General features: G+C 40.3%; 1 non-coding gene and 1 pseudogene across 1 annotated transcript; both read left to right on the top strand.

Annotated features, from left to right (window-relative positions):
* The first annotated feature begins 5,069 nt into the window (after positions 1-5,069).
* LOC138077101 (aminoacyl tRNA synthase complex-interacting multifunctional protein 1 pseudogene) lies at positions 5,070-6,032 on the top strand (annotated as a pseudogene).
* A 95-nt stretch (positions 6,033-6,127) lies between these two features.
* Positions 6,128-6,200, top strand: TRNAG-CCC (transfer RNA glycine (anticodon CCC)). The gene has a single exon. It is a non-coding gene; the product is annotated as a tRNA-Gly (tRNA).
* The last annotated feature ends 15,131 nt before the right edge of the window (positions 6,201-21,331 follow it).

The raw sequence follows: 21,331 nt of genomic DNA on the forward strand, positions 1-21,331 counted from the left end.
GAATCAATTAGCCGCCACGTGGCAGATGCTACACTTCTCATTTCCAGACGACCTGGCTTCCTGGGGTTCCACTTCCTCGAGCATCATGTCCTCTGTTCTGTCCAACTCTCTGTGTGTGTCATGGTTGCCTTAACCAACTGCATCTTGACTACTTGACTTTGGCCATGTTCCTGTCTTCACTGGGGATAGTTGTTCATTGTCTTATAAATTTGTCAGGCCCTTAGTTTTCTGGTTCCCATTTATGCATCTTATTCACAGTGATATCTCAGGAGACAAGTCAATTAAAAATTTGCTGGAGTCCAGATACCTTATTTCAAGGCCTTTGCTGGACCAAAACAAAGAATCAAAAAAGAAAAAAAAAAACCCCAAGATGAGCTTTGTCTGGCATTTTCTCTAAGTGGAACGTTAATATCAGTGTATGGTTTGCAGCATCCTCTTTCTTCCTACTTTAAGGGAGACTCTTCTCTGGCTTTGATCATTGGGTTGTCTTTTCTTTCCCCCTAACCATCAAAGACTATTACAATGTTTCACTGATCTCATCCACAGGGCCTGGTAGGATTCTTGGATGTAATAGTGGCAGGATAATATTCTGAGATGTTACCTGAGATTTTCTTTCCTGAATTTCTTTTACTTTTTGACTTTATTCATTTAGTCAATGCATTCATTGCCTCCAGGACAGGTTGTTACAGCAGAAAAGCAAAGAAAACACTTTTTAAATCTCTGAAGCTTGCGCTTTTGGACATTCACAAAAAACCCCTCAGCCCAGAGGGAACTCAGGTCATAAAAATTAGATGGGGAAAGTTGTGTTACCTGCAGTCAGAGTCTGCTTTTCTTGCTGTCACACCCCCTGCTTCTCTTCATCTCTACCTGTGGTCTGTTGAGCTACATGAATTTGTTCAGATTAGAAAAAGAGAAAGGAGAAACCCTCTGTACGTTTGGAAATCCAAGACCAGAAGAAAACATGGGTTCCCCCGAGAAAGATGCAAGACGTGAGGGTTTTCTCCTACCCAGAAGGAGCAGAATGGGTGGAAGTATCCAAATGATGTATCCAGGCAACCAAAGATAGCCTCACAAAGCCCTGCTCTTTCCCGTGCAACTTGGGACCCAGCAGAATGATTTCCCTTGAGCCTGAGCATAACACAGAAGTTGAAAGTCATGCTAAAATAGAGGCTTAAAACAGAAATTAGTGAGTACAAGTAGATACTGTGTTACTTCACCCAGATTCCCTTCCTAGTGTCAGTTCATCAAATCTCCAGCGGCTGGGAATACCATCTTCAGAACCTATGCCCCCCACCCCCACTCCAGGAAGTGACCTCTGTCCAGTACTAAATGATGCAAGAATAAAATGGCCCCACCATCTCACCTCAGTTTGAGACAACTCTGAAGAGCCAGCCTAATTCTAGAATTCTCCGAAGGACTGTCTGAGAATCGGTCAGATGAATGCAACCACTTTGCAGAAAGCTTCTTGCTCTGCCCATTCCTGCCTCCCTCACTTCCTTCCAGGTTTATCTCCTAAGAACTCTCCCCAGTAAAATTTCTAACTCAGTTCTCCCCTTCGTTCTGTTTCCAGGAAACCCAATCTAAGACATCCACATAACTGAGCTTGTAATTTGAGAACTCATAATTTTGCATCAAACATAATTTTTCCAAGTTTGGAGATACATTATTTTAGAGACTCCTGGTGCATATACGTTTTTAACTCTGCTCATTTTTGGCTTCAGTTCTCTTGAACCAATTTTACTTCTACTCGCTCCTGTCTGATAATGATTATTAAAGTGAAGCAAAATAGGAATGGAGTGTTTTAACCTTTACTGTATAGCACGTTACCATCAGTCCAAACATTAGACCAGTGTCTCCTGGGCCATCAATTTTTCTTTTTAAGATCTATTCTCTAGCAGTTTTCACATATGCAGTCCGGTATTAACTAGGGTCACCATGCTGTGCACTGTATCCTTATGTCTTATTTATTCATAGCTAGAAGTTTGTACCTTTTGGCCATCTTCTTTTCAGTAAAGTAAAACGACTCTTTGCTTCATCTTTCTTGTTTTTCAAAATGTCATCTCCTTCTAAGGTTTTAGCTTTTATTTTTCAATTATATAAACTTCACTAATTTTATATCTTAAGATGGGTGATGACTTCAGGTCCCCAACCAGTTTATAGAGACCTCCTCTGCAAGTCCCACCTAAGAGTTCTAGGAGATCATTTCAGATTGTAGGGGTAGTTGGCACCTTTTGTTTTATTTGAAGACTTGAAAGCCTCAGCTGAAACTGACATAGAAAAGTCTCATTTAATGCCCCTAATAGGCAATAACTTAAATACCTGTCATCAAGTCAGTATTTAAATTCAACCAATGTATCCGATACAATGGAAAACCATAAAATCCCTAAAAATATTCAGGGTGATTTATGGATAAAATCATGACATGAAAAATGTCATTGTCAAATAAAAAAAAGAATAAGTTATTGAAGAGTATTTATAGGCAAAGAGGTTTTGTGTTTTTATTTTTAAAAGGATATGTGTTTGGCATATATATGTATATAAATACACATATGTTCATATATCCATGGAAAACATTAGTGTATTAACAGCAATCATATCTGGGGAATGGAATTGTGTGATTTGAGAAGTGCACAGAAGAATTTATTCTCATTTAATATTATTATTTGAATTTTTATAATAACAAATCATTATTTTAATAAGTTAAAAAAAGAGCACTTCAGTGAGAACATGTAATGTAACTATTCTGTTCTAGCCTGTTTATTTTAAAGTGGGCTTTTCAAGATCACTAGCCTGGGAGACAAATCTGGGTTTCACTGTCAGTTCTGCTATAAACCAATTTAGATATAGAAATAGGCTATCCAAGAGGTAGCATTATTTCATTGCTTTAAATTTTTTCCAAACTTTTATATGTATAACTGAGTCCTTTATTGTATACTTGAAATGAAAACAACCTTGTAAATCAACTATACTTTGATAAAGAAATATTTTTAAGTATCCAAATAATTTTAAAATATTTGTAAGTTATTAAAGAACATATACGTAACATATGTAAATTATGTGGCATGATATTATGCCTCTCTATGAATTTGTTATCCAGCACAAAATCTTCAAATTTGACATTAACCCACATTCTCCTCCCTTGCTATCCTGCCTGTGTAACCATCTGCCTGAGTTTTGCCTTTATCAGCCTCTCACTTTTGAAAACACATAGTTTTACACATGCCTTAGCAACACATTTTGTCTTGTTTGTTTTTGAGTGGTGGTCTCATTATAGTATGAATCTTCTGGGAATTGCTTTTCACTCAGAATTATGTTTCTAAGGCTCATCCTTATGGGTAGCTGTAGTTCACTGATTTTCACTGCTGCGTATTACTTCATTGAGTAAATAGATTATCAAAATTTATTTCCTGTCATTGGATTTGGGGGATATTTCCAATTGTTTCTGCTGCTACAGAAAGTGCTGCTATGAACATTCCAAAATATATGCAAATTTCTCAAGGATGTATACATAGGAGTGGAATTTTGGAATCTAGGTAGATTTATAAGAAATTGCCAAATTAGTTTTAAAAGTGACTTATAAATTTACACATACTATACATCATAATATACACTGAAAATTCATGTTTTTCCACATTCTCATCCTTGGCTTTGACAGGTGTTTAATCTAGTAGTAATGTTAGTCGCTCAGTAATGCCCGACTCTGTGCGACCCCATGGACTGTAGCCCGCCAGGCTTCTCTGTCCATGGAATTCTCCAGGAAAGAGTACTGGAGTGGGTTGCCATTTCCTTCTCCAGGGGATCTTCTTGATTGAGGGATTGAATGAGGGTCTCCTGCATTGCAGGCTGATTCTTTACCATCTGAGCCACATATCAACAGTATTTCAAATGGGGTCTTAATTTCTATTTTATTTACTAAAGAGATTGATCACTTTTTAATATGTGATTTGGCTACCTGAATTTTTCTTTTGTAAAGCACCTGTTTATAGTTGTCTACTTACAATGCCCTTACATTGTAGGCACTTCATAAATGTTTGTTGACTAAATGGATGAATTCTCATACAGCAAAGTAAGACTTAGGAGATGTGCTTGTTAATTTAAGAATGATGTTTAACCACAAAGAACTATGGGCCCTACTCCCTTCAATTCAGTTCAGTTCAGTCGCTCAGTCGTGTCCCACTCTTTGAGACCCCATGAATCACAGCACGCCAGGCCTCCCTGTCCATCACCAACTCCTGGAGTTCACTCAAACTCACGTCCATCGAGTCGGTGATGCCATCCAGCCATCTCATCCTTTGTCGTCCCCTTCTCCTCCTGCCCCCAATCCCTCCCAGCATCAGAGTCTTTTCCAATGACATTGTATTTTACTTTCATTATATAGTCAATGTTATATGACTGATTGATAACTGAGTTTATTCTTTTCCATGATGGATTTTTTATTTTAAAAAGTCTTTATATAATTATCTTAAAGATAGTTTTTGCATATTATCTTTGGGAAAGTTCTATTATTTACTTTTAATAGCAACAGAGGAGTTCTAAATCTTGTTCTAGTAGCTAAACAATGCAAATTGTGCTTCTGTTCTCAGAATTAAACATTTTTTCAGAAAAACATGAATATTGGATCTAATTCCAACAAATAAATTAGCAGGATTTTTTCTAACAGAAAATGAATAAGTAAATAGCTTTGTGGATGCGCTTTTATTCTATGTTCAAGAAAAAGTGTAAACAGCTATTCCTGTCACTGTTGTGTACTAATTCTTGTGAACAGATATGTCATTAGAAGAAAACAATATTGAGAAAATTCTATCAATTATCTTTATTTTTATGATTTTTTCCTAAATATTACCAAATTAGAAACAGGCGATTATTACATAATTCTGTCTGACAGGTGTTCCACAGAAGCATGATTTAAAAACTACCTTTCTCTAGTGAAACCAATTAAGTAAGGAAGGCATTTGACAGCAAAAATTTTAAAAAGTTGGATTGGGTCCTTTCTCACTGCCTTCGTGAGGCGGAGGCGCTCCTTACCTGCTCCCGGCCGAGGCTGCTGAGGTGCCTCAGTCCACCGATACATGATTTTCTGCCATTTCTTGGCAAAAATGGCAACTGGTGATGCTGTTCTGAAGAGATTGGAGCAGAAGTGTGCAGAAGCAGATCAAATTATTGAATATCTTAAGCAGCAAGTTGCTCTTCTTAAGGAGAAAGCAATTTTGAAGGCAACTTTGAGAGAAGAGAAGAAACTTCGAGTTGAAAATGCTAAATAGAAGAAAGAAATTGAAGGATTGAAACAAGATCTAATTAAGGCAGAAATTCAAAATGGAGTAAAACAAATACCATTTCCATCTGGTACTCCACTAAAAACTGATTCTACAGTTTCTGAAAATGAGATACAGTCTATACCAATCACAATCATATCTTCTGGTGCTAAAGAGCAAGTAAAAGGAGGAGGAGGAGAAGAAAAGAAGATGAACGAGAAAGCTGAAAAGAAAGGAGAAAAAAAGGAGAAAAAACAGCAACCAGTAGCAGGAAGTGCTGACTCTAAGCCTGTTGATGTTTCCCGTCTGGATCTTCGAATTGGTTGTATCATCACTGCCAGAAAACACCCTGATGCAGATTCTTTGTATGTAGAAGTAGATGTTGGAGAAATAGCCCCAAGAACGGTGGTCAGTGGCCTGGTGAATCATGTTCCTCTTGAACAGATGCAAAATCAGATGGTGGTTTTACTTTGTAACCTGAAACCTGCAAAGATGAGGGGAGTAGTATCTCAGGCAACGGTGATGTGTGCAAGTTCACCAGAGAAAGTGGAAATCTTGGCACCTCCTAATGGATCTGTTCCTGGGGACAGAATTACTTTTGATGCTTTCCCTGGAGAGCCTGACAAGGAGCTGAATCCTAAGAAGAAGATTTGAGAGCAGATCCAGCCTGATCTTTACACTAAAAATGTATGCGTAGCTACATACAACGGCGCTCGCTTAGAGGTGAAAGGGAAGGGAGTGTGTAGGGCTCACACTATGGCCAACAGTGGAATAAAATAAAACACTTCAGTTTCTGAAATACATTAGAGAAAACAATAAAAAGAAATAACATTTGTCACTCATAGCTAAAATACAAAAAAAAAAAAGTTGGGATTTCCTTGGTGGTCCAGTGGCTAGGACTCTGTGCTCCCGATGCAGGGGACCCGGGTTCGATACCCGGTCAGGGAGCTGGATTCCACATGCCACAACTAAATATCTTGCATTTAGCAGCTGGGACCTGGCACAGCCAAAAAAAAAAAGTCAAATAGGAGTTTTACTTCTACATGTCTTCTCCAGTGTGTCTCCTAAGGATGTTATGGGAATGTTCCGCTCAGATCTCCCTCCAGAAAAAAAACTTACCACTTAGCTGGATCAACAGAAATAATCAACAAACCATCTATAACAGAAATAAGAAAGAGTTTTATTTGAACCACACTGAGGATATAGCCCAGGAGACAGCCTCTTAGATAACTCTGAAGAACTACTCTGGAGAAACATGTTTTTTCAATACAGTTGTATATCTTGTCAGAACAAAGAACATCAAAGGAGTCAGTGGTACGTTCCTTAAATGTCAAAAAAAAAAAAAAAAAGCCAATCAGCACATACACAGCCAGTCAGTGTGGCCTGGACACCTAGGAAAGGGAGTTTTATCACTGAAGGAAAACCAGCATGGGCATCCCAGGAAAGGAGGCATTTAATCTTTGTCTTCAACATGGACATTCTTCTCTGCTGGTCAGTCACCTTTTTCCTTAATAATTAAAGCAGATGTACAATATATATTTGATAGGCTGCAAACAGAATGTGTTAGCATAAAATTCAAGTTAACTTGTGTGTAACTCAGGATGACTTCCTCATACCTCATTATGTAAGAATCTCTCATCAGCTGTAAAAAGTGCAGTTAGCCAACAAGCTCCATCTGTGGGTGCCTTCAGACTCTGCTTCAGCCTTCAAAAAAGGCCACTCATCCAGGGTAGGCCTCGGTCTCTGGCTCGGCATGGTGAAGGTAGCGGCCATTTCTGCCCTTAGTGGGGATCCTCACGGGCAAGCTCTGCTCTTGAGCTCCCCATTATGCTCTTAGCCAAGACTGTCAGTCCCGCCATCATAGTCTGAGGCTCTCTCTCCCCAGTGCTGTTTCCTCCCCAGTTCATCATCTCTAAACTCTGTTTTGGCTACCCTTCAATCAGCCTTTTGCCCTCCTATCTCTGTCTGGTGTCAGCTTCCTCCAGTACCCAACTGCCACATGTTTAAGTAAAATGCTGGATGGTAGCATTTGTTTTTAGTGACATGCATATATAGTATGTAGATGACTGAAGTCCACTAAAGGGAAAAACTATTAGTAACTATTTTAATTGACTTTGGATTGCTACAGTAGTGATTGGGCTTTTGAAAGCAAGCAAATGTTTCCATCATATAAGACCATGGATTTGAGAAATGTATCCATAGCTTGAAAATGCTTTACATTAAAAAATTTTTTTTACAAGTGGTAATATTCAATGTAGAAAACCTCATGGCATCATTACTTGATAATACTGATATTAGTGGCTATCATTTATTGAGTACTGACTCTATGGCAGGAAATGTGCTAAGCATTTTACATACATTATCCCATTTAGTTCTAAAGGCTGATGTCTAAACAATATTAACTCATGAATTAGTTAATTGCTCTTAAGAGTTTCAGCTTTAGCCAGGAAGTACATTAATACTAGATCTGGAAATTGCTATCCTGGCTATATAATGAATGTGTTCATTCAAATGTTAATGTACAATGGCGGATCTTGGGAACAGAAATGTTACAGTGTTTATTAGCTTAGTCCAGTAAAGTGTATCGGAGAAGGCAATGGCAACCTACTCCAGTCCTCTTGCCTGGAAAATCCCATGGATGGAGGAGCCTGGAAGGCTGCAGTCCATGGGGTCGCTGAGGGTCGGACACGACTGAGCGACTTCACTTTCACTTTCACTTTCATGCATTGGAGAAGGAAATGGCAACCCACTCCAGTGTTCTTGCCTGGAGAATCCCAGGGACAGGGGAGCCTGCTGGGCTGCCGTCTATGGGGTCAAAGAGTCAGACACGACTGAAGAGACTTAGCAGCTTAGCAGCAGTAAAGTGTATACCATAGGAGTAATTATGAACTTTGTAACTACTTTATTTGTTTAGAGAAAGTACTATTTTCTCTAGGTGAAAAGAATCACATTTCTAACACATAACTTGGAAAATGATGATAAATCTGTTTGATTTATACCATTTCCATTCATGTATTTCTTTTGAAATCTGAGTCAATGGGTATGAAATACATTTTTCTTATGTAGTGTACCATCAGGCCACTCAGAATGGCTATTCTCTTGCTCTCTGTACATCCCCTGCTTGACCAGTGCCTGGTGAACATGATTTCCCCCTCCCACTCTGCCACCTATCGATTGTTCTAGAATGACTCCTCCTGCTAGTTTATTAAAGGGATACATCTGCCCTCAGGATGGTTGTGAGGGTTGTTAATCTGAGGAGATTTTAGGGACATGCCCTAGATGGTGATTTCCCAGTAACTGATGAGCCAATCTGACGTCAATTCTGCCTGTAAATGATAGCTTCCTTACCCCCATGCCCACTAGATGCCATGTCCTGTCTGCCATCTACAGTGGGATGTTGCCCCACGACCTTTTGCTTCAGAGGTGGGTGTAAGATCCCCTATCCAATAAACCATTGATGTCTCGGTTGCCATCTCTGGGCTCTTTCTTTGGTCTTGAGGCTGGGCAACTACAAGGCTTGCAAGCCTTGGCTTGCAGGCCAGTAAGGAGTATATCAAGAGCAGGAAAAGTTGCCTGAGAGTGGAGTCAACACTACCAGCTCCCAAGGTGTGGATCCCTGACTATTTGGCATGAGGTTGGATTTAGTCAAATGCTTTTCCTATCATTGATTTTTCTTCGTTAGCCTGTTTATATGGTGGATTATGTTGATTTTTGTTTTTTTAATGTTGAACTATCCTTGCCTATGTGAAATAAATGCCACTTGGTAATGGTTTATGCTTTTTTTTTAATGAATTGTTGGATTTGCTTTGCTAATATTTTATCGAGGATTTTGCATCTAAGTTCTTTTTTGTTTCTTCATTGCTGCACATGGGCTTCCTCCAGCTGCGGCAAGCAGGGGCTACACTCTAGTTGGAGTACACGGGCTTCTCATTACGGTGTCTTCTTTTATTGTTAAGCACAGGCTCTAGGGTGCTTGGGCTTCAGTAGTTGTGGCACATGGGCTTAGTTGCCCTGCCTGTGTACTCTTGCCTGGAAAATCCCATGGGCGGAGGAGCCTGATAGGCTGCAGTCCATGGGGTCGCTGAGGGTCGGACACGACTGAGCGACTTCACTTTTCACTTTCATGCATTGGAGAAGGAAATGGCAACCCACTCCAGTGTTCTTGCCTGGAGAATCCCAGGGACAGGGGAGCCTGGTGGGCTGCCGTCTATGGGGTCGCACAGAGTCGGACACGACTGAAGTGACTTAGCAGCAGCAGCTGTGGGATACAAGATCTTCCTGAACCAGTGGAACCTGTTTCCCCTGTACTGGCATGTGGACTTTCAACCACTGGACTACCAGGGAAGTTCTGCATCTAAGTTCTTGAGAGAAATTGGTGTGTAGATTGCTTTTTGTACTGTTTTTGTCTGGTTTTGGTATCAGAATAATACTGGCTTTATAAAATGAATTGGAAAGTGCCCCCTTTCCTTCTATTTTCTGGAAGAGTATATAAAACATTAATTTATATAAAACGTACATTAATATCTTTAAACATTTGATAGAATTTTCCTGTGGAACAATCTGGGCCTGGAGATTCTCTTTTTGGCTTTCAGGCTACAAATTTCATGTTTAAAGAATCATGTAAATTAATTCATGCTGGTTGAGTTTTGATATTTTGTAGTTTTTCTCTGGCTGTTTTTAAAGGAAAAAGGAAAACATTAAACACGAGAGTCACATATAATATGCAGATTTTACTAGTAATTTGAGACATTTGCAGAGTGTGAAGTATCTTCTACTCAGGATTTAACTATTATGGACTTGTTAATCGTGAATTTAAACCATTGCTAAGTGTAACACTGAGGGCCTTGTTTATTGGTTTTTCTTTTCTTTCATCCCAAGTTTCTGACTTTATTGGTTCTCTTTTCAGATTATTGAAAGTAAATGATTCAATTTTTATGCAACTCAAACCCCAAGGTCCTATCTTGCATGGAGTCTAGAAAACAGAAACATCTTCTGCTATTGAAATAATACTCCAGATTGTTGTTGTTTTGTCACTAATTCATGTCTGACTCTTTTCAACCTCATGGACTGTAGCCCCCCCAGGCTCCTCTGTCCATGGGGCTTCCCAGGTGAGAATACTAGAGTGGGTTGCCACTTCCTTCTCCAGGGGATTTTCTCGACCCAGGGGTTGAACTCATGTCTCCTGTGTTGGTAGGTGGATTCTTTACCACTGAGCCACCAGGGCAGCCCCAGTACTCTGGATACGTGTTTGTATTTTTACAGTTGTATTGGTCTCATACACAAATACAAATAGCAGGATAAACATGCCTTCCAATGATGATGAGCATTTAAGAAAATGCATATATTCATTTTATAAACCTAGTATTCAAGAGTGTTTCCTGTTTTACATCTCTAAATCGTTTGGGAGTATTTCTTCTGTGTGGTCTTGATTTTATAGGGTGTATTGGCTAGTGTAATGCTGGCAGCAGTAACACTATGCTGCTGCTGCTGCTAAGTCACTTCAGTCATGTCTGACTCTGTGCGACCCCATAGACGGCAGCCCACCAGGCTCCCCCGTCCCTGGGATTCTCCAGGCAAGAACACTGGAGTGGGTTGCCATTTCCTGCTCCAATGCATGAAAGTGAAAAGTGAAGTCGCTCAGTCATGTCCGACTCTTCACGACCCCATGGACTGCAGCCTACCAAGCTCCTCCGCCCATGGGATTTTCCAGCCCAGAGTACTGCAGTGGGGTGCCATTATAAATTGCAGTAAATCAAATTAAATTCATTACAATGCTCCTGGTAAAAGTTAATCAGAGAAAAATGTAAATTTTATTTCCTTTATTGAAAAGAAAATCTTGGATTGTTTAATATGATACTTAATAGGGAAAAAGCCAGTTGTTTGAGAACACTGAGGAATGGGAAAATCAGTCTTTTACTTTGTTCAATTAAAGATAATTGATCAAAGAATTGCAGTGTTCCCCCTTCTGAGACAAATAGGAGAATCTTCAGTTTCAGTGTGTTGTTTTCACTTAAGAATCATTTTCTAAAAATTTTGAGTGTACTTATCATAGCGTTAAACAGAACACTATTGTAACTTTGTTTTGAATTCAACTGCTGCTATCTGCTGATTGAAAATTAAAAGTGCATTTAGGGTGTTTTCAAAGGCACTTGAAGAAACATAGGTCTGAGGTAAGAATATTTTCAGCTTTTATAATAACTCACAATAATCCATGATTTGGGACTTACATTCTTTTTTTCATTATAGAAATTTAAAAGTATACACTTTAATGTGGTTTATGAAAATATCCAATTATCCATGACTCTCCAAACATTCTAATAAAAAAGGAACCCAATCAACTGAGTGGCAATTCAATGATACTGGGACAGAGAAATTTAATTCCATGACCTAGGAAAGCCATCTGAGGAGGGTGCTTTTCTTGTCTTTTTTAGGCCTAGTGCCTTTCATTAAGCCTGCTCTACAGCAGACACTCAAAAAATACATGTTCATTAAACAGCAAATCTTATATTCACCTGGCTTCCCTGGTGGCTCAGACAGTAAAATATCTGCCTACACATGTGGGAGACACACGTTTGATCCCTGGGTCGGGAAAATCTCCTGGAGAAGGAAATGGTAACCCTCTCTAGTATTCTTGCCTGGAGGATTCCATGGACATAGGAGCCTGGCAAGCTACAACCCATGGGGTCACAAAGAGTCCAAGGCAACTGAGCGATTAACACTTTCACTTTCATATTCAAATAGCTTATTTTTTCTCAAAAGGCCTGGATGCCTGACACACAGATGAATTATATAATACAAAAGAATACTAATGACTTTAATCAAACAGAAGGAAATGGAACAAGCAAAGAAACAAATTCAAAATAAATTAAAAAACAAGTTTGGAGGTGGTAAAACAGCCTTTGATTACCATATGGATTTGGTTTCACATGGACAGACTAAAAATACAGTGACTCATAAACATGCAATTAAGTATTATGGAATTTTTGAATTGACCTTTTTGCCTTAGGCATCTTACCCTCAGGTGAGTCAAGTATTAGCTAGGCTACTATTAGTAATCCTTAGACAATTACTGAAATTTTTTGCTTTACACTATGAAAACTACATACCATCTCATAGGACTTGGACGACTATGGTCTACCACTAAACATAGCTCCCTTCAAAAGTAATTTTTTCCAGATAATTGCCCAAGAAACATACTGGAGAGGAAGTATACACTATCCTGAACTGACAGTTGCAGATTCCAAATGTCAGTTGCCAATTCTTATTTCTCTTTCTGGGAGATCCCCTTCTTTCTGCTCCCCATCCCTCACCTGCTCCCTGCAAGGTCCTTAAAGTTGACTGCTGCCCAACCTGCTCATTTAGGGCTGGCCCCACTTTGGCTAGACGTGGGATCAGCCTCTACGTGGAGTGTGGCCAACCTCATTCCAAGTGCCATACTCCTAGGTTCACTGTCACGTGACTGCTGGGGAAGAGCACTTCACTTCATTCCAGTGGTCAGAAAGCACACAGAGCTTGGCACCGTGAGGCAGACTGTAGCCGCAGTGATGACACTGCCAACGCGATGAGAGTTGGCTTGCCTCAGGCTAACGCCGCATCTTATGTTTGTTTGAGGCAAACCCAGGAAAGCCAAGATAACCAGGAGCATGCTGAAGCCATCACTTTTGACTGGGTCAAACTACATCTTGGAGAAAAGTATGAACAGCAGGGATTTGAGAAAGAACTATACGCATAACTTACCCAATCACATTTTCACAACTGTTTGAATTTCCAAACACACATAATTAAAAAAAGAAAATGCACTTACTATGTTCGATAGAGGATGAGATGGCTAGCTGGCATCACCGACCCGATGGACGTGAGTCTGAGTGAACTCCGGGAGTTGGTGATGGACAGGGAGGCCTGGCGTGCTGCGATTCATGGGGTCGCAACGAGTCGGACACGACTGAGCAACGGAACTGAAGTGATGTTGGATTTTGAATTTAAAATGGACACAAAATATAAGCATATTGCTTTAGTCTTTGGCTGGTTAGAAACGTTCCTCTGGGAGATAAAGTATCCACAAACAACACTAGGCACAAACTGTTCTATAGGATTACCCTTGTATATTGTCAATCTTAGGTAATTTACCACTGCAGAAAATGACTCTAGGATAAGCTCCCAGGAATAATATCCCAAATCTTACTACAAAACTGACATGAGAAAGAAACCACCACGGCTTAATAGCGCAGGGCTTCCTTCAGGCTGATGAAAATGTTTCGGAACTAGAGAGAAGTGGTGTTTGCACAGCTGTACTGGATGCCGCTGAATTACTTTAAAATGGTTAGTTTTAGGTTACATGACTTTCGTCTCAAGAAGAAAAAGTAAAAACGACAACAACAAAGGGAAAGAGGAAAAACTCGCCACTGTGTTCCGCCACCTCTGAGCACTAAAATCTAGGCACTTAAAAAAATAAAATAAAATAAAATCTAGGCACTTGACTTTCCTGTCGCGTGAATGCCAATGTCATTTCACAAACATGCTCCTTGCAACCACGATGCCCTCTGAAAGGCAGACAGACTTGCGTGATTCACAGCAGCATATGGGACATCGCATGGAACTTGTTTCTTCACGTTTCTTAGTGCAGGCTTTCTAATCGCTAACACGCAGGTTACTCTCTGTCTTCTAGCAGCAAAGTACACTTGAGGAAGCACGACTCATAATATGGAGATTTAGTAAACTAGAGAAGGCCATTCAAGAGATGGTATGACTATATGACTTACTACATCCTCCTTGCCATGTGAATGTCATGGATATTGACTGAGAATTTAAACCTAAGAAGAAATCTCAGCACATTTTATCAGAAGACCAGGCAAAGGCTTGGTTTCACAACACCACCATTTCTTTGGGGCGGTCAATATTATTTGGAGTATATACTCCATCACTTGTTAAATTGGCCTGTATTCTTCCCGGCATCACTTCCCAGGAAGTATGCTTAGCCACTGACCTATCTTAGAGGGGGCACCAGAGATGCCACCCATGAAGATATTCACAAAATCAAATGTTTTATATATTTTTAATGGAAATATAGCTGACTAAAAATATTAGTTTTAGGCATACAACAAAGTAATTTGTTATATGTATTTTCAGATTATTTTCCATTAAAGGTTATTACAAGATACTGAATAGAGTTCCCTGTGCTATACGGTAAATCCTTGTTGTTTATCTATTTTATGTGTAGTAGATAATCTCATACTCACATTTATCCATACTTCCCTTTGCTCTTCAGTAACAACTGAAGCAACTTAGCAGCAGCAGCAGCAGCAGCAACCATAAGTTTAGTTTCTAGTTTGGGTTTTGCATATAGATTCATCAGATTCATGTTGATGTATGCCAAAACTCACCACAATATTGTAAAGTAATTAGCCTCTAATTAAAATAAATATTTAAAAAATTAAAAGTATTATTTTTGAGATTGCACATGTGTTATAATATTTGTTTTTCTCTGACTTTCTTCCCTTAGTATGATAATCTCTAGGTCCATTCATGTTGCAGCAAATAGCATTACTTCATTCTTTCTTATGGCTGAATGATATTCCATCACACGTGTACCACATCTTAAACCAATCATCTGTTGATGGGTACTTGGGTTTTTTTCATATCTTGGATATTGTAAATAGTGCTGCTATGAACAATGGGCTGCATATATCTTTTCAAATGAGAGAATTAGAGTTTTCTCTGGACGTATGCCTGGGACTGGGATTGCTAGATAATATGGTAGCTCTATTTTTAGTTTTTTTAAGGAAACTCCATGCTGTTTTCCACAATGGCTGCACCGATTTACATTCCAAGCAACAATGTACAAGGGTTCCTTTTCCACATACCCTCTCTGGCATCTAATTATTTGTAGATTTTTTTGATAGCCATTCAGGTCAGTGTTATGTGAGGCATCACTGTGGATTCGACTTCCATTTCTCTAATAATTAGTGATGTCAAGTGTCTTTTCATGTGCCTGTTGGCTATCTGTATGTCTTCTTTGGAGAAATGTCTGTTTGGGTCTTCTGCTCATTTTGTGAATAGGTTGGGTTTTTTGATATTGAATCGTTTGAGCTGTTTGGATATTAACCACTTGTTGGTTGCATCATTTGCAAGTATTCTCTCCCATTATATAGGCTGTCTTTTTGTTGATGGTTTCCTTTGGTGTCATATGGCCTCAGACACATAGCCAACATGATACTCAACAGAGAAAAGCTGAAAACCCGTCAGCTACAGTGTGGAGTGGGCTGGTGCTAGGGCCCGGCAGGAATGGAGGTAGCTGCAGGAATGGAGGTGATTGTGCTGCCACTTGGGACTTAAGCTGCCTGCACACAGGACTCTCCCAAGACCTGTCCACCCCAGATCTGGCCTCAAGTTACAGTGTGGGGTGGGTGGCACTGGAGAACTCCCACTGGGTAACAAACCCTATGTATTCCTCTCCAGGGACTGTCTGCCCAGAGATATGCATGGCACTGCCCTGTGTGTGGGCTAACAAAATCCCCCACCACATGTGCTGACAGTGGGTTCCAGTGCTGGACCTGTCTCCCTGTGAATGTGCTGACATGGGGCTCTGAGGTTCAGCCTGAAGCACACCCCAGGCCCTCCAGGCTGTCTCCGCACAATTAGAGTCCTATCCCAGGGCCTTTCTGCTGGAGATTTAATGTCTACCTACTCTACATTCTAGCTGCCCTGCTCCACACACCTTTGGGACTGAAAAGGGTGGGGAGGTGGCGGCTGTCAGCACTGGTCTCTCTCCACTCTGATTGCTAGCAAGGCAACATGTACACACGCCTTGCAAACAGGGTCCGGGCCACTCCAGCTTCTCTGATCCACAGACCTCCCAGCAGGCAAGGGGGCTCCCCAGGGCGAGAGTCTGCCCATGTGGCCCTTCCCTGTGTCACAGATCCCTTCCAGGGGTGCGGATCCCAACCTGATGCCTTTTATCTTTTGGTCCTATCCAGTTACACGAAAATCTTTTTTTCAGCTTTGGTTGTGTAAGTGGTCTTTTGCCAGTTTTTGATTGGTTTTATGAGAGAATTGTTCTACATGGAGGTGTATTTTTGATGGGTTTATGGGGGAAGGTGAGCTCTAGGTCTTCCCACTGCACCATCTTGATGCTCCCTCCCCTAAGTGGCTTTATATCTATAATAATAGAGAATTTTATGCTCACACAGAGTATAATCTGGCTCAGAGGGTCTAGGCTGATCTTGAACCTCTTATAATTGCTTAATAATGTCATCTCCTGTCTGTCATTTTGGAGATGAGTGGCAGAGGGTATCAGAGATGAGTGCCCCAGATGATGCTTGGATAAGGACATAATCAATATAAACCTCCAGATTCTCAGTTAAAGCAGAACTAGAAAAGTAGTCTGATCACACCAAATTGTGGCACAAGACAAGAAAATTCAAACAGCCCTGGGGTGAGACAGCAAAATGATACTGTTGATCCCTCCCAAGTGAAGTAAACAACTGGTAGTCTAGGTGGAGAGGGCTAGAAAGCAAGCCATGGTCAAGTTCATGGCAGCCCAACATTAGATTGGACATGCTGCCATTTATTCAATTATGAACCACATCAAGGACCAAGTCAACACAGATGGAACTATCTTATTCTGCTATGTCTAGTCCTCAGTAAAACCCCAGAAGCCATGATTTGTTTTGAGGGGACATACTTGAGATTTGAAGGGTGAAATGTATGAGCAATGAACAACTGGAAAGAAAAAGATTTTTAAAGGATATTTAGAGATGGGAATACCAGACCACCTGACCTGCCTCTTAAGAAACCTATATGCAGATCAGGAAGCAACAGTTAGAACTGGACATGAAACAACAGGCTGGTTCCAAATAGGAAAAGGAATACGTCAAGGCTGTATATTGTCACCCTGCTTATTTAACTTCTGTGCAGAGTACATCATGAAAAATGCTGGACCGGAAGAAGCACAAGTTGGAATCAAGATTGCTGGGAGAAATATCAATAACCTCAGATATGCAGATGACACCACCCTTATGGCAGAAAGTGAGGAGGAACTGAAGAGCCTCTTGATGAAAGTGAAAGAGGAGAGTGAAAAAGTTGGCTTAAAGTTCAACATTCAGAAAATGAAGATCATGGCATCTGATCCCATCACTTCATGGCAAATAGATGGGGAAACAGTGGAAACAGTGTCAGACTTTATTTTTGTGGGCTCCAAAATCACTGCAGATGGTGACTGCAGCCATGAAATTAAAAGACGCTTACTCCTTGGAAGAAAAGTTATGACCAACCTAGATAGTATATTCAAAAGCAGAGACATTACTTTACCAAAAGGTCCATCTAGTCAAGGCTATGGTTTTTCCTGTGATCATGTATGGATGTGAGAGTTGGACTGTGAAGAAAGCTGAGCACTGAAGAATTGATGCTTTTGAATTGTGGTGTTGGAGAAGACTCTTGAGAGTCCCTTGGACTGCAAGGAGATCCAACCAGTCCCTCCTAAAGGAGATCAGTCCTGGGTGTTCATTGGAAGGAATGGTGCTAAAGCTGAAACTCCAGTACTTTGGCCACTTCATGTGAAGAGTTGACTCACTGGAAAAGACTCTGATGCTGGGAGGGATTGGGGGCAGGAGAAGGGGATGACAGAGGATGAGATGGCTGGATGGCATCACCAACTCGATGGACATGAGTTTTGAGTAGACTCCGGGAGTTAGTGATGGACAGGGAGGCCTGGCGTGCTGCAATTCATGGGGTCACAAAGAGTTGGACATGACTGAGCGACTGAACTGATAATAGCTCCAAAAATTAAAATACTTATGTTTAATTCTAGTATGTTCAGAATCTGTATGCTAAAAACTATGAAACACTGAAAGGAACCAAAATCAATCTAAATAAATTGATATATATTATGTTCATAGAATGAAAGTATCAATATTGTTAGGATGTAAAATTTCCCCATATTGATCTACAAATTTAACACATCACCACCAAAATCTCAGTAGGAATTTTCCAGATACTGATTTTAATATCTTTTCCCATTAATAGTGACAAGGGCATCAGTTTTTCAACCAAATTATCAACAAAACTTCCTTTACTATACCCTTAGCAGTTACCTACTTACTGGATGGTCATGTATTATGCTAAATCATTGCAATCGTCTGCTGCATTATTGCAAAACACTAATGAAGTGCTCCAGTCACAGATATGAGGTATTACTAGCTGACTTTGATGTGTTATTCCAGGACACACATGCTGGAGACTGGTTCACCATCTAGGGTCACCAGAGAAAGTATCCCTTGGACCTTGCTTAAGGGGTCATCCCAAGTTCTCTTTGCCCCATCATTGCTGAAAAGTACCACAGCTTTCAGGATTGGGTCCATGCTTACCACCACCAGAAGGTAACGGGATGTTAGTGGAGCTGCTATTATTTGCTGTTATCTCCCATGACCCTCCTATGAAGTGGATATGAAGGTAAAAATTACACAAGCGCATCACTTCCTTGCATTAACTGGGACTGTTATTACTTACATGTTCCACTGGGTAAGATCCTTAAAACTGAGATTTCACCAAAAATAAGTTAACAAATAGAAACAGGACTTCAAGCTCATGGGTATACCCCACTAAGTACTCCAGATATCAGGGATGGATCACTCCTAGCCCTTCTTAACACTCTAAGAATGAAATTACTAGCTATGTCTGACTCCCTACTCATACTTCAACCAGTTTAACCTCTCCAGTTTGTCCTTTTGATGCTGAGCAGTTTATCCCACAGGCTTTAAAACTCTTGCTATTTAAAGTGTGGTCTATGGATCCGCAGCATCAGTATCACCTAGAAGCTTGTTAGAAATGTAGAATCTCAGACTTCACTGCAGACCTGCTGAATAAGAATGTTTTACCAAGATTTCCAGGTGATTCACATGTACATTAAAGAGTGATAGACATTGCTTACAAGGACTTAGCTCTACCTTCCCACTGGTTAACTAAGTCCTTGTGAAAACATATTGGGACCCAGTAACAATAATCAAGGTCAGCTGTGCACCACAGAAAATGAACTATCACCAGACAATCTAATGATTGTTCCTACTGGTTATTTTGTTGGGCACTAAGGGTCCCTTTCACGATGAAAGGGAACTTTTCCTCCAGAATTTAATTTGCCACTCCACAGCTAGAGAGGGTTGGCTTTACCAGATTCACTGATGAGCTCTAATAGCTTCCTGGTGGCATCTTTAGAATTTTCTATGTATACCATCATGTCATCTATGAAAATTGAGTTTTACTTCTTTTCCACTTTGGAGTCCTTTTCTTTTCCTCTCTGATTGCTGTGGCTAGGACTCCCAAAACTAGGTTGAATAAAAGCGGCAACAGCGGACCTTCTCGTCTTGTTCCTGATCTCAGAGGATATGCTTTTAGCTTTGCACCACTGAGAATGAGGTTAGCTGTGGGTTTGTCATATGTGGTCTTTGTCATGTTGAGGTATGTGCCCTCTATGTCCATGTTCTGGAGTTTTATCATAGATGAGTGTCGAATTTTGGGAAATTTTACTGCATCTACTGAGATGATCATATGGTTTTAATTCTTCTAGTTTGTTGATGTGGTGTATCATACTGATTCATTTGTGGGTATGGAAGAATTCCTGCCCCTTGGGATAAAGCCCACGTGCTCATGGTGTATGACCCTTTTAATACATTGTTGGCTTTTATTGGCTAGTATTTTGATTCTTTTTGTGTCTACGTTCATCGGTGATACTGGCCTGGAATTTTTTCTGGTATAGGAATTTTATAGTTTTAAAGTGCTGACAATATTCTGTGTGACAACTGTAGCACACTGTCTTGATTTGTCTTGACTCATAGACTCGCAGAAAATTAACTGAGTGAATGTAACATTCAAATGGAAGTTCTCTGGTTGACCTTACTGGGATGAACATTGTATAGTTTTGCTTAAAAATCTCCTCCTAACAAAGTAAAAGATAGCTGCCACTGTTCCTCAGTATAAATAACAGCTTTCCCAAGACAAGAAAAGACAAGTTTTGCAGCAAAAACTGGCAATCTTGCCCTAGGATGAAGGGACTTAGAAACACATTCCAAACCCCACTAAAATGGAACCTCTGTTCTGAACGTAATATAGTTGGACTAATTATAATATTGGCACCAGTGAGGAAAAGTGTTAATAGTAATAATAATGATGATAATATATTGTTTACTATTTGACAAGCACATGCATATATGAATACAGACTAAATCTCATGTTATACAATTTTCAAAAACTGGCATTCTTACTGTTAGAAGCCTGTGGTTAGTGACTGCTGAAGGAATGTGCAGCGTGTGGTATGATACGCCTACTTCTCTTCAAATGTGTAAGTAGAACAAAAGGTGCAGTAGTTTAAGAATGCCAGGACCAACCAAACCAGTGGTGCGTTCTTTTTTGATATATATAAAGTTCTTCACACCACATTTTTTCAAGTGCACTGGGTTTAGCTATAAGAAAATTCATTTGGGGGCCAGAAATTAATCATATACAGTATGCTGAAAAAAAGTTTCTTCAAGAAAAACTATTGGCAAACCAGCCTAACACAACTCTCATTCAGTTCAGTTCAGTCGCTCAGTCGTGTCCGACTCTTTGCGTGAATCGCAGCACGCCAGGCCTCCCTGTCCATTACCAACTCCCGGAGTTCACTCAAACTCACATCCATCGAGTCGGTGATGGCATCCAGCCATCTCATCCTCTGTCATCCCCTTCTACTCCTGCCCCCAATCCCTCCCAGCATCAGGGTCTTTTCCAATGAGTCAACTCTTCGCATGAGGTGGACAAAGTACTGGAGTTTCAGCTTTAGCATCATTCCTTCCAAAGAAATCCCAGGGCTGATCTCCTTCAGAATGGACTGGTTGGATCTCCTTGCAGTCCAAGGGACTCTCAAGAGTCTTCTCCAACACCACAGTTCAAAAGCATCAATTCTTTGGCACTCAGCTTTCTTCACAGTCCAACTCTCACATCCATACACGACCACTGGAAAAACCATAGCCTTGACTAGACGGACCTTTGTTGGGAAAGTAATGTCTCTGCTTTTCAATATGCTATCTAGGTTGGTCATAACTTTCCTTCCAAGG

The sequence above is a fragment of the Capricornis sumatraensis genome, chromosome 3, assembly GCF_032405125.1.
Source record: "Capricornis sumatraensis isolate serow.1 chromosome 3, serow.2, whole genome shotgun sequence".
In the NCBI taxonomy this organism is placed as follows: Eukaryota; Metazoa; Chordata; class Mammalia; order Artiodactyla; family Bovidae; genus Capricornis; species Capricornis sumatraensis.